This window comes from Crotalus tigris, unplaced genomic scaffold (genome assembly GCF_016545835.1).
Source record: "Crotalus tigris isolate CLP2741 ecotype Arizona unplaced genomic scaffold, ASM1654583v1 scf7180000017549.6302385, whole genome shotgun sequence".
NCBI lineage: Eukaryota > Metazoa > Chordata > Lepidosauria > Squamata > Viperidae > Crotalus > Crotalus tigris.
In genome coordinates, this window is record NW_024096467.1 from 1,951,532 (window position 1) to 1,965,257 (window position 13,726).

A 13,726-nucleotide genomic window follows, 5' to 3' on the forward strand; every position below is an offset into this window, starting at 1 on the left:
ATACACTTCATTTGCCTTCTCCAGAATAGCAATGCTACTATTCCTAGGAATCTAGAAAATTAGACAATATCCAATCTAAATTATAGCACAGCTCCTGAGGCTCAGATCAGCCTCACCTATTAAGAGCCACCAGATATAAAATAATCAACTTAACTGTCATTTCAGAATGAGCAGAAGGTAAGTTATCTCCCCATCCCAAATTTCAAAGAATGAAGTAGGTCATGTTCATTTTATGTTCAAAACAGTATGTTCATTCTATTTTATATTGCCTTCCATAACCTGGTGACCTTATGCATTAGCCCTGAGTTCCCCATCTTAATCCAATCAACATGTCTTTTGCTTAAGTCTGACAATTGAAGTCCAATAAACTTGGAAAATACAAAACCGGGAAAATCAAGTCTGATGTAATTATATCACTTAACCTAATATTGTAGACAGCTAGTTTAGTATAGCAGTTAAGGCATGAGGCTAAAACCAGGAGATTGCAATTGCACTTTGAGCTACAGCTCTCTCTAAGCAGTTTACAGAGTCAGCCTATTGCTCACAACAATCTGGGTCCTCATTTTACTGATTTTGGAAGGATGGAAGGCTGAGTTAACCTTGAGCCTGGAGTGAGCAGTGAGTTAGCCTGCATTCTAACCACTGTGTCACCATGGCTCGCTCTATCTATCTATCTATCTATCTATCTATCTATCTATCTATCTATCTATCTATCTATCTATTCATCCATCTATCTATCTATCTATCTATCTATCTATCTATCTATCTATCCATCTATCCATCTATCCACCTATCTACCTATCCATCTATCTACCCCCCCCTCTCTCTGTATACATACATACATACATATATATATATATAATTGTAGAGAATTTTCTTTTGAAAGCACTGCATTCCATGTGCATTTTTGCAGTAAATACAGATAACATTAAGCATGAATATATACATAAAACAAGGCTTCCTGATTCTTGAGGTTCAGAAATCTGAGTTGTCAAATCACTCAAAAACTTTGCCAGTGCAATTCTAATTCAGTTCAGTAATGCCTCTGCTAAACCAATTCAATAATTTATAGAATGTTGCAGTTAGGAATGGAGGCTTGGTATACCATTATATTCCCCTTCAAAACAAACACAAAACCCCACAATCACTTATGTTTTCAAATATAAAACTGGCTTGATTTGTTCAGAGTAGTTCAGTATTCCAAAGGAAATGTCTTTTCTCTGATTGATTTGATATAATAAGTATCAAAACTTAAATACAGGCACTTATATGATTTTCTAATATAAGGGAACTTAGATAATGTTTTTTTTTAATTTACATTTCAAAGAACATCTGCTAATGCAAAATGATTCCAGATGGTTTGCCTGTACAAAATGGAATGTGCAACTCTGTAATCCAGCATGTTTGAAGAAAGTATTGATTCAGAAGGACCAACATTCAAGTTCTCAAATTAATGCAAATAATTTTTGGTGTTTATCATTGATAGACAAGAGTCACATGCACAGTTTTAATAATGAGTAGGCAAAACAGCTTTCATTAAGAGTAAAAGTTATTTTCTTTCAAGCGTTTTCTTCTCCCTATTCCTTTTCTTCTATGCATAAGGTTGATTATGATTAGAAGAAAAATACATAGAAACAAAATGAAAGAAAAAATATTATTTTGTGAATAAACAGCAAAAGCAAAGGCTTTGGTTTTAAACTTGAGAGTGGGTTATTTTTTGCCTCCAGTGCCAGGTTTAACTACTTATTTTTAACCTTTTTATCATTTTAGTCTGGTGTATAAATTTAGAATATATTGATTGGGAAAGATAGAATTGTTAGAAAACAGAAGAGGTTTCTTGCTCTTCTAAAAATAATATGGTGAATAAAACAAACTGCTGCTCCTTCCCAATTTTTGAAATCAAAGAATTTGTGGGAAGCATACATAATAATTGGGTTCAGGGTCGCACTTAACAACAGAAATGTTGGGCTCAGTTGTGGTTGTAAGTTGAGGACTACCTGTAATTGTTTTATGCTATTTTATTTGAGAATGTCAAAATGTTGCAAAATTGACAATTTCTATCATGAGTCCTGTGTGATGTCAATTCTTTATATATTTTATGAGATTTTGGGATGATAGTAGCAACTTTGGCAACTTTAGGAGATTTGGGATGGTAGGTTGCAACCACAAAAATATCTAAGGCAATCAATGGACCCAAAATAATTTCATTTACATTTTCTGGTAAGAAAAAAGAAGATCATTGGGAGAAAAGAAAAAAAAAACTTTGGAGCAGCTTTTATTTATGAAATGTTGGCTTGGCTATTTTTTCTTAGGTGAACAAGCATGCTCATGGGTGGGGACAGGTGGTTCCAGGAAAAAAAACAAAGTCATAACCACTTGGCTAGGATGCCTGTCAAACAACTGGAGGAATGAGACAGATCCTGCATCCACTCTCTTTAGTAGCAGCAGGCTCAAAACCTGACCCAAGGTAGTTGGGAGGGCAAGAATAAATATATCTTCTTTATAAACTAAAACTTCTCTGTAAAAGATGGTTAGCATGCAGCAGACAATCCGGCTCTTTTGATGGTGCTAAACTCCCATGTTTAGCACACCTTACCCTTAGTAGACTGGCTGGGGGCTGCTAAGAGTTATAATCAAGGAATGTTTGAAGGCCAGTGATTATAGATTCAAATACAATTATTAAAAATAAATGGCATATTTGCTTTTTTCCATAATCCTAGAATAATTCCTCAGAAATCATTGGTGTTATCTGAGTGGGTTCACATGAAACCTAGTGACACTATAACCCCTTAAAATGATACATATAAAAGTATGTGTATCATATTGAAGGGTTAAAGAACCACCAGTTTTGAAAATCCCTGATTTATAGACCAAGAGACCAATAAATGCAAAGAGGAGGGGAGAGAAAGGCTATTAATACTGGTTGTGGAAGAAAAACAAAGTGTATTGCTTGTTTTAAAAAAATAAGATTGAAAATAGCACATTATCGAGTCATCTGAAGACTTGTCAGTTTTGTTCTGACTTTGTTATATTGTTCTTAAAACAACTTCTGTGCAACCGCCCCTGCTCTTCACAATACATAAGGTGTGAGAGATGCCAAATTAAAGTTGTTGTGTATGAAGTTATATTTATGAGATGTTGGCTTGGCTGCTCGTTCTTTGGGGAATGGGACATTTTAATTATATAGTTGCTGAATTTACTCTCTATGGAAAGTTCATACATCCTCCTCCTATTCCCAAGAAGAATAAATTTGACAGTTTGATGATTGGTGTCAAATGGCACCTATAAGATGCAAATGAAGGTGCTTTTTAAATGAGCAGTAGCATTTCCTAATGTAAAATATTCTGTTTATTTCTCTTATTTTTAGATTTATAGTCCATCTTTCTTTACATCAGAGGCTTCATTCAGTTCTTAATAGAATTACATCTAAAATATATTTTAATAATCACAAGCCCACAATATTTGTAACCACAGTAAACCATTACATTGCAATAAAACAGCCAGAAGTAAAATTAAAACCTCTAAGAACAAAGCATGTAATCAAAGCAACAGGAGAGAGTAAAATATAGTTCATCCATGGAACCTTGCAGCACAGAAATCTCTTCATCTAAAACCAATAGGTTTTCTTGAGGAAAAAGTTCTTGGTTACAGAAGCACAGTGGTTCTCAACCTTTTTAATGTTGCGACCCCCAACCAGTCGTAAGTTGAGGACTACTCAACCGGTCGTAAGTCGAGGACTACTCAACTGGTGCAGCACCATTTGCAGAATGGGACTTTTGGCGGGCTCAGCAGGGCAGAGACAGCCTGGACAATTCCTATTGGCTTTTGAAAGCCAATAGAATTAGACTCTATTCAAGAGAGTCTATTCTATTGGCTTTCAAAAGCCAATAGAATAAAAGGGAGTAGCACAGCTAAGGAAAAGGGGGAAAAAAATGGTGGACTGCATTGTTTGGCGACCCCCATGAAATGGCCGTTCGACTCCAAATGGGGTCCCGACCCACAGGTTGAGAACCAGTGCAGTAGCGTATCTGCTAACCTAGTGAAATTACCAGAATGTGCAGAGTTTTAAGGTCTTGTGGAGGGGGGGTTAAGATATCCAATCTCCCCTCCCTTTTTAAAGGCATTTTTGGGGAGTTAGTTAAGGAATTGGGTAGGCTAAAATAGCGTAAGGAACCTACCTTGTGTAATTGTACATGGCAGTGACCTCGGGAGAAAGGGGGAAGATCTCCAGCCTAGCAAAGAGGCTGCTCAATCTCAGGTGATGGAAAAGCCTGTGAAATCTTTCAGAAAGAATCCTTTCTACTTTTGGGGAGGAGATGCAAAATGCTTTCAGTCTTTCAAAATCCTGTTAATGTAACCTTATTTTATAGCAAAGTAGTATGAGTTCATCTGGGTGTGCTTCTTATCTGGACTGCCTCTCAAAGCGTGACACCTTGCACCCTTCTTTTTAAGAAATCAAGAAAATAACATTCTTGCAATCTGGGTACTATTAATTCCAGCATTACCATTGAGATGTCCTTGATGGTGGATACTAGAGTAATGGTCCCTACTTGCATGAGTGGTCCATCCTTGCTCAAAAGAATAATCTTCATAGGAACCTATGAAATTACCTTGCAGCACTTAGTTTGGTGGTCTCTGTATTGATTGGCAATGACTCTTCAGGTTTGAGAGTTTCCTGAGTCCTACTTAAACATCCTGTATCTCAAAACCTCAAAACTGAATCTGTCTGCATGCAAAACAAATGTTTCTGCTCTGCCACAGATCAGAAGACTTTCCTCAACACTGTAAATTAAGCAAACTAATCTAATCTAAATGGAAATAGATCTGATTAATGCCACACAAGATGTTTATGGCTTTTTTTTTTACATCAGGGTAATACTTTTTACATTCTGTCATTTCTATACACATTTAATAGTAGTGATAGTTTTAATCTATTTCATTAGTTTGCTTGCTAATTTCATCTTTCTGGGCAACTACATGGAGAGATGTATTGAATAGTAGGATAGGATTGTTAAAAAAACACAATGCAGAGATGATCCTGCTGACTCATTTGTGCACCGTCAGTAGACAAAATGCTGTGCTCTTTTGGAAAAAGCAAGAAGAAACATAATGAATGCTACACAAAGGTACATTCAACTTAGCAACCTAGAAAGGACCCACTATTTGCAAAAGCTGCTTAGCTGAACTTGATAATTATCTAATATAGCAGGTGATTTTAACCATTTTGTAGTTCTAGATCAGTGGTTCTCAACCTTTTTAATGCCGCGACCCCCAACCGGTTGTAAGTCAAGGACTACTCAACCTGTCGTAAATCGAGGACTACTCAACTGGTGCAGCACCGTTTGCAGAATGGGACTTTTGGCGGGCTCAGCAGGGCAGAGACAGCCTGGACAATTCCTATTGGCTTTTGAAAGCCAATAGAATTAGATTCTATTCAAGAGAGTCTATTCTATTGGCTTTCAAAAGCCAATAGAATAAAAGGGAGTAGCACAGCTAAGAAAAAGGAGAAAAAAATGGCGGACTGCATTGTTTGGTGACCCCCATGAAATGGTCGTTTGACCCCAAATGGGGTCCCGATCCACAGGTTGAGAACCACTGTTCTAGATGAATGACCTGATGTCCTGAATATTCTGTGCCTCAACATGGAAAACAAGAATATGAACATTCTATGAATTTTTTTACATCTTCTTCCTCTAATCAGTTCCTTGAATTACCTATAAAATAATAGAATTGGGATAAAAATCTTATAAATAAAATGGTTCAGAAGAGTTTTGCTAAGCAAAACTGTTGCAGATTCTTTAAACTAAAGATACAGATTAGAACTCATTAAATTCTTTCAGGATTGGAAGAATTTGCCTTTGATTGACCACATCCTGGTCCTTTTTTTCAGAAGGACCATCCTACTCATCTGTACATTGGGCAACACACAAGGGAACTTTTACATTGCTGCAACATAAGCATACAAGCCTAGGATTTAGAAGACTGAAAGCTAAAACATATGAAAAACAGTTGCAGGAATTGGGTATGTCTAGTTTAATTTTTAAAAAAAGACTAGGGGTGACATGACAGCAATGTCCTAATATCTAAGAAACTGCCACAAAGTAGAGGGGGTCAACCTATTCTCCAATGCACCTGAAGGCTGGACAAGAAGCAATGGATGCAAACTAATCAAGGAGAGAAGCAACCTAGAACTAAGGAGAAATTTCCTGACAGAACAATTAATCAGAGGACCAACTTGCCTCCAGAAGTTGTGGGTGCTTTGTCACGGTGGCTTTAAGAAGAGATTGGACAACCATTTGTCTAAAATGGTATAGAGTAGTGGTTCTCAACCTGTGGGTCGGGACCCCATTTGGGGTCGAATGACCATTTCACGGGGGTCGCCAAACCACGCTGTCCGCCAATTTCCCCCTTTTCCCTAGTTGTCCTACTCCCTCTTATTGGTGGCCACACCCACTTGGCCACACCCCTGGGGGTCACCACAACACGGGGAACTGTATTATGGGGTCACGGCATTAGAAAGGTTGAGAACCACTGGTATAGAGTTTCCTGCTTGAGTTGGTGATTGGATTAGAAGATATCCAAGGTTCCTTCCAACTCTGTTATTCTAATTTTTCCAAGTTCAAGGGCAGAAAAATCACCTTAGCCAACTCCTACAATGTAATTTTGTCTTTCCATTATCCAATAATAGTCCAGAAATAATTTTAGATGTTATAAAATGGTTGGAAGAAAAACTTATCCTCTCTCCCACCAACCAGTAAAAACAGCAATAACCACAAAACAAAGCTGAGACTAAGGATCAAACTGGTTTTACGTATTCTATTATAGCTTGAAATAGGAACTGTGTACTTGATAGAACTGCTGCTCCTAATGTCTCATTTCTGTAATAAGGTCTTGTCCTGGATCTGATGCTATGTTCTGTTTTCATCTGCAATCCTATGTTCTGTTCCCACTGTAAGATGTCATCATTGTGTAGATTTTTCTGCCTCCACTCCACATAATTAGCTAACTAGGATCAAAGCAGTTCACAAGGAGGTGAAATTGCATTGTCAGGAGGTGTCAATTCCTACACTTTATGGGTGAGAACTTGGTAATGGGATGTTTTTGACATTAGGCCTGTGAGATGCACATAATTTGTAATTCCAACTTTGACATATAATGCGAAGTCTAAACAGAGAAATACTCAGATATCTGTGCACCAAATGATCTCATAGGCCAGCGGTTCTCAACGTTTGTGTGACGGCGACCCCTGTCACACAAACGTTATGCGCATGCGCAGCGGCGGCTCCCATGCGTGGCGCGCATGCGCGGTGGCAGCCCCCATGTGCAGTGCGCATGCGCGGCGGCAGCCCCATGCGCGGTGCGCATGCGCGAGGGCGGCCCCGGAGGGGAGAAAATGGCGGATTGCCGCCTTTGGCGACCCCCGAAAAATGGTCGATCGACCCCAAATGGGGTCGCGACCCATAGGTTGAGAACCGCTGTCATAGGCAGTTCCCCTTGACTTCTGATCCAAATAAATAATTTTGTTTGTTCTTCCTATACACTGAGCTTAAAATAAATAGCCAAACTTGAATTAGTTGATTTGTCTCCTCTAATAAGATTTTGTGACATATGAAAAATTGTAAATAGATACCAAGAAGCATTTCATGCCTCATTGGTTTAAATGATAACTATTTAAAATTGTCACATACCTGATAATGGATTTGATAGGTGCTAAAAAACCTGAAACTTAATCCTGCCAAACAGAAATGTTCCTGGTATATTTATAGATGATAAATATTTCTGAATAGTGAAGTGCTTTTGCTCATCAAAGTTAATTTGACAACTACTTTTAATTCTTGCTAAAGACGTATCTGGTTATAATGATGTGGAAATTGCCAAGGATATCTCTGTATACTCTTATATTTAATTTGTCTGTCTTTCCAAGCAATAAAAAAGCATTCTACAGATAAAAACAACCATAGCTAAACTGAAATTATTATTGTATACCGATTATATATTATGTCATTGATAATTATGAATATTGTTCATTAAACTGTATTGCTGAGGTACAACATTTTGGCAAAATAACAGTTAACTGGAATAAATCTCATAAATTTCTTATTAGTTCTCAAGTATCTGTGGAAATATGTAAAAACTGGGGCTTCATTTGGTGTTTAACTTCTTTAATTATCTTGGAATTATTCCAAGAAAAAAGTTCTTCATTTAGAGGTGTAAATTTTTCAAACTGTGTATCTCATGTTAAAATTAATATGAATAAACTGTTAAAAATCCCAGTGAGTTTAAGGGCAAGATATATTGTAAAAATGAATATTTAAGAGTTGATATTTTAATTGAGAAGGATTGCCATGTTAATAATTGCTGTATATTTCAAGTATATTAATAAAAAGTAAAAACCCTCAGATTTTCTATATATGGATTATTGTAAATATAAAGATGGAAAATTTAAGTTTCAGTTAAACTAAGAGAGCCAAAGATCTTGTATATAGGTCAAAAACGACACCAGAAGATGATTGCAAGATCACATTTAATCTAATGATACTGTACATATTCTCAAGGGAGATGAGAAGAGAAAAAATAGAAATTTATTATTGCCTATCATGGAGTCAGCCAAACTGGATTTGGCACTTTTATCTACCTATCAAGTCCTTCCCAAGGACCTGGGATAGGCAGATGTTGTTGTTTAATGATATTAAAAGTATCATCACAAGATGTAAACTGTTCCAAATAAAGCTGCCTTTTGTGATTGACTAATGGAGATTTAGTAAATGCCAATGATATTCAAGTGGTGCTGCATTATTTTGGGATTGTACCCAGAAGAGAGGGACGGGAAGGGGAGAGGAGGGGAGGGGAGAACAGAACAGAACAACAGAACAGAACAGAACATGGCTTTCCTTTGCCATAGTCATTCTACAGGTCTTTGTATTTTCTGATTTTCCCCAGTTCTATCTCTCCAGGTACTGTCACGTGCAATATCCAGACTTTTATATCTTTTTTATTGACCATTGTTAAGTCTGGGATGTTATGTGGCTGTTTGAATTCTGGAGTCCCAGAGCAATTTAGCTTCTTCATTTTCTATTATGTTGTCTATTTTATGGTCCCACCAGTTCTGCTTGCAGGCAACTGGTATTTCTTGCAGATTTTCCAATGGACCATTGTTGCTACTTTGTCACACTATTGTTTATAGTCAATCTGTTCGATTTTCTTGCAGCAGCTAACTGGGTTGTCCACTGTTTCTTCTTTGCAGAGGCAGCATTTCTTGCCTGCTACTGTCATTTGTTGCTTTGTATGCTTTGTATTCTTAAGGCTTGGCCTTGTGAAGCCAGAATTAGCCCCTCTATCTCTTCAGTTACTACATGAATTCTGCCCCACTCCATATTCAAATTATATTTAATTGGTGGGGAAATTAATTAGCTTATCGTCTGTCTGTTTGTCTCTCTCTCTTTTTCTCTGGGTGCGTTTGTGTGTGCATTGCTTAGACATTAGATGTCCAGTTGAAACTATCTCTCCAACAATCCAGGACTAATTACTTCCTACAGACACATCTGCAATATATATATATATATATATATTGTACATTTATATAAAACCCATCATTTCGTTTAATGCAGTAGAACAATGTGGGTTCTTAAAGCAAAAATAAAAAAAATCACAGGATTGATTTCATGATTTTTGTGTTTGTGCATGAAAGAAAGAAAAAAAGGGAGCTGCATTATTCCTAGATATTATGGGGGCTTTTTTGGTAGTTAGCATTGTCTTCCTTTACTATTTCATTCTGTAATCTGCTTCAAGTTTATACCTAGATGTAAAAAAGTGGTGCCTGTTCTTTAGAACGTTCTCTCTCCTGACACTTGGGAGGGGCCTACCCGGGAAACCTGTTTGTAAATATCAAAGGAGTACAAAGCTGCTTATTTAATTGTATTACTTATATATTCAGAGGCAGAAAGTAAGGTTCTTGCTGCTGGAGTCCCAGCTTGAGGCCCATTAATTTCTGTCCTTGTGTCATTAGAAGTGCAACACTAAACCATTTAATTTGTCCCATTAGTGAAAGGTGGGAAAAATTAAAAGGGGAAAGAGCATTAAAGGGGAGGAGTGAAAATTGCTTTCAAAGTTATTAGCGCAGAAAGAAAATGGAAAGGTTGTCTTGCACGGTCCAGGTTCTTTTTTTTTTTTTTTCCTCATTAATTTTAAAAATGCAGCAACCTGATTTGTTCCCAGTAATGAAACTACAATTGTAATATATGCAGGTGAGTGGAATAAAAGAGAAATTCTCTCAAATCATCTCCTGCAAAGTATGTTGCTATTTTTGTACCTTCAAGTTTGTCTTAACTCCTGACAGATGTTTTGGCAGGATTTTTGGAGGTGGTTTGTCATTATCTTCTTCCTAGAGCTGAGGAAAAGCGACTGGCTCAAAGTCACCTAGCTGGCTTTTTGGCTAAGGCGAGACTAGAACTCAGAGTGTCTTGGTGCAAACTGGCTCTCTAACTAGAAGAGTGTAATTGGTCTAGTTGATAGGATTTTCTGCATGGTTTTGCCACCAATAAATGAATGCAGATTACCCACCATCAGATGAGAGTATTTATTCTGCCTTGATTTTAAGATGGCGGAACCAGCAGTAGACAATCGGGTGTTTGGACATGGAAAAAGATCTGAAAGTGGAAGAGTGAAGTCATGTTAAATGAAAGGGTTAGGGAAGCCCAGTGGAATGACTTGCCTCCAGACTAAAAAGAGATTGTACTGCCTCCAGGAGATTTTTAAAAAGAGATTGGACAACCATTTGTCTGGTATAGGGTTTCCTGCTTCAGCAGAGTGTTGAACTAGAAGACCCCCAAGGTCCCTTCCGACTCCGTTATTCTGTTATGAGGAAACAGTGTGATGTTTGGACACTCTAGAACAGTGATGGCGAACCTTTTAGAGACCGAGTGCCCAAACTGCAACCCAAAACCCACTTATTTTTTGCCGGGTGCCAGGTGGGCGTGGCCCACTAAGTGGGCGTGGCTTTGGTGCTCATGGCAGACTGGGTGTGGCCAAGGTGGGCGTGATCACCTCGATGTTGTTCATGGAGAGGGACACCTGTGGGGGCCGGGCAGAGTTGGGGGAAATCCAGGGGGTCTCTGTCAGGTGGGGCAGCGGGCAGGAGACTCGTCCTGCAGAGTGAGGCAAGGCAAGGCAGGGTGGGGGAGCCATTGTTGCAGGACAGGGCAAGGCAGGGGCCAGGGCGGCTGCTGCCTCACACCATCAGCCCCTGCACACAGAGGCCAGCGAGCGCATGGGTGCTGGGATGCATCCAGCCATGTGGACCTCGGCGAGTTAGCGGGCGGCTGGTTGAAGAGGGACGGTTGCCATCTCTGGGGCATGGTGCGTGTGCCCACAGAGAGGGCTCTGAGTGCTGCCACCACTACTCTAGGAAGAAGGCAGAAGAGAAGAGGTGAGGTAGGTTATATAGTGGAGAGGAAAGACAATGATATGGGGCATGATAGTCAAGAGATAGAAATAGAAAGGTTAGATATGGACACAGGAAAAGAGAAAAGAATAATGGGAGAAACTTGCTGGAGATATTGTAACAAAAAGAGTGAAGAGGAAGTGATAGATTAGGCCAGATAATTGGATTACTTTGTTAACCTCCTTCCTTAAAAAGAATGATTGTCCTTCTTCCAGTCAATTATTATTAGCTCCCATTAGCAGTGAAAGCTTTGATGATTACACTTTCTGCTTTCATTTGCATTTGCATTGATCCAGCAGAGAGCAAACTTTTGCAGTCTAACCAAGCTAAGGCTCTCATTGCATCTTCTGCTAAGCACCATGTGATCTTTTTTTCATAAGATATTAATAAAAAGTCAAGGTGTAAATTAAGGTATCTCTTCGTTAGTAGTTTGCTGGCAGGAAGAATGCTGAATCCTTTAAACTAATATGATGAATGTGCTCAGATAACATCATAAAAGCTGAAGATGAATAATTAAAATGGGCAATAGTTCTGTGTGGACACATGAAGTTGCCATTTTTGAGTCAAGTCATTCTCCTGCTGCCAGAACTATTATCTTTGACAACGTGCTGTTTTCTAAGCTCTTAAGTGAATCATTCTTAATCTGATATCCTTTAGATTAACAAACCAGGTATTGAAATTGGGATTTTATTTATATAAATCATAAAATCTCATCATGTTCTACTTCTGAGTTATGAAACATTCTAAGGACATTTTAATATTTTGCATGCTTAGACAGATTATTGTCCCAGGTTTTCAGAATGTTTTTGAACAGTATCACATTCAAGGATCCCTCCCATTGTATCACCGAAAAATATTAGACAAGGAAAGTGAGGAGTTAAGAGGCAGTCCAGTATGGAGTCACTCCAGGAGAGGAAATGTCACAGACCGAATTAGGGAAGTATCTGCTGATTTTCAAGGGAATGCAACCAGTCTGATGAGATTCTTGTAACATAGGTGATCAATGATAAATAACTGCTTTGGCCTATTCATAGAATTATTCTGGTTTGCATTTGACATGAATCAACATAAAACTAATAACAGTCACTCTATAAGCATTTTTTTAAATACATTGATAGGCTAAATAAAATTAATAACATTACAAAGTACAGGAATTAAAACCTGGTAGAGACTTATAAAATTATAATCAGCTTTGCAATCAATATTCTGAATGCTATAGATAACTAAGATAGAAAGCTATAAAAGGACATGTACTAGGATTTGTAAAACACTGCAAGTAAAGATATGTTAATTTTTACATTTTTAATGTTTTTATATTCCTGCTTTTTTGTATTATAAAATTACTCTGAGTGAGATGGGCAGCATATGAATTGAATAAATAAATATTGTGGAGTTTTGAAAGGACACACCCATATATAAGTACTAAATGATATTTGAAGTAAATAATCTTAATTTCATATATATACTGATGGGATCTAACACAAAGAGATAAAGTTGTCACAACAGAAACCTGCAAAAAATAATCGTAGTTGTGCTGATCAGGAGAACTGAAAGTGTTATGTTAGGAATCATTAGGACAGAAGTGATGAATTGCCCCACTGATTCATTCATCTTTGCTCTTCTTTTTAAAAATAATTTCAACATAAATTCTTTAACAGTGCTTACAGAAACTTCAAAGAAGAAATGGAGATTATTTTCATAATGAAAAAGTGGCAGTGTTTTTACTTTTTGCATGGATATTATATACTGCAGCATTATTTTCACAGCATGAATATTTTGTGGTATATCTAGAGTTTCTAATTATTAAATTTTATGACAATGTAATTTTATTTCTAAGAGAATGCTGCAGTGCAGTCTTCCTCATTGTGTATTTGTAAAAAGATAAGCTATAATGTAAAAACAGAAAATACGTGGATTATAGTGAAGGAGCGCCTTCTTAATAAAAGGTTAAGCAATTAAGAGTAGCTGAAGCTAGGATTTAAAATGTGCTTATACAGAAAACCTGGAATTTGATTTGACTTTCAAATTACAATTCTGATATATTGGAATTATTTACTACACATTTTACAGAATACAGAATAAGAGAATTGGAAGGGACCTTGGAGGCCTCCTAGTCCAACCTCCTGCTCAAGTAGAAAACCATAAACCATTCTGGACAATCCCTTTTGAAAATCCCCAGGGATGGGACACACACAACTTCCAGAGGTAAGCCATTCCACTAATTAATTTTTCTCGCTGCCAGGAAATTTCTCTTTAGTTCTAGGTTGGATCTTTCCACCCATTACT

The 13,726-nt window shown here is 37.6% G+C and overlaps 1 long non-coding RNA gene across 3 annotated transcripts in view; it reads left to right on the forward strand.

Annotated features, from left to right (window-relative positions):
• Window positions 1–13,726, forward strand: part of LOC120305496 — a 95,560-nt gene that overhangs the window by 21,816 nt on the left and 60,018 nt on the right. For all 3 annotated transcript variants that reach the window (XR_005556056.1, XR_005556057.1, XR_005556055.1), the window contains one exon: window positions 13,511–13,645. This is a non-coding gene — a long non-coding RNA (uncharacterized LOC120305496). The remainder of the gene's footprint in view (window positions 1–13,510; window positions 13,646–13,726) is intronic.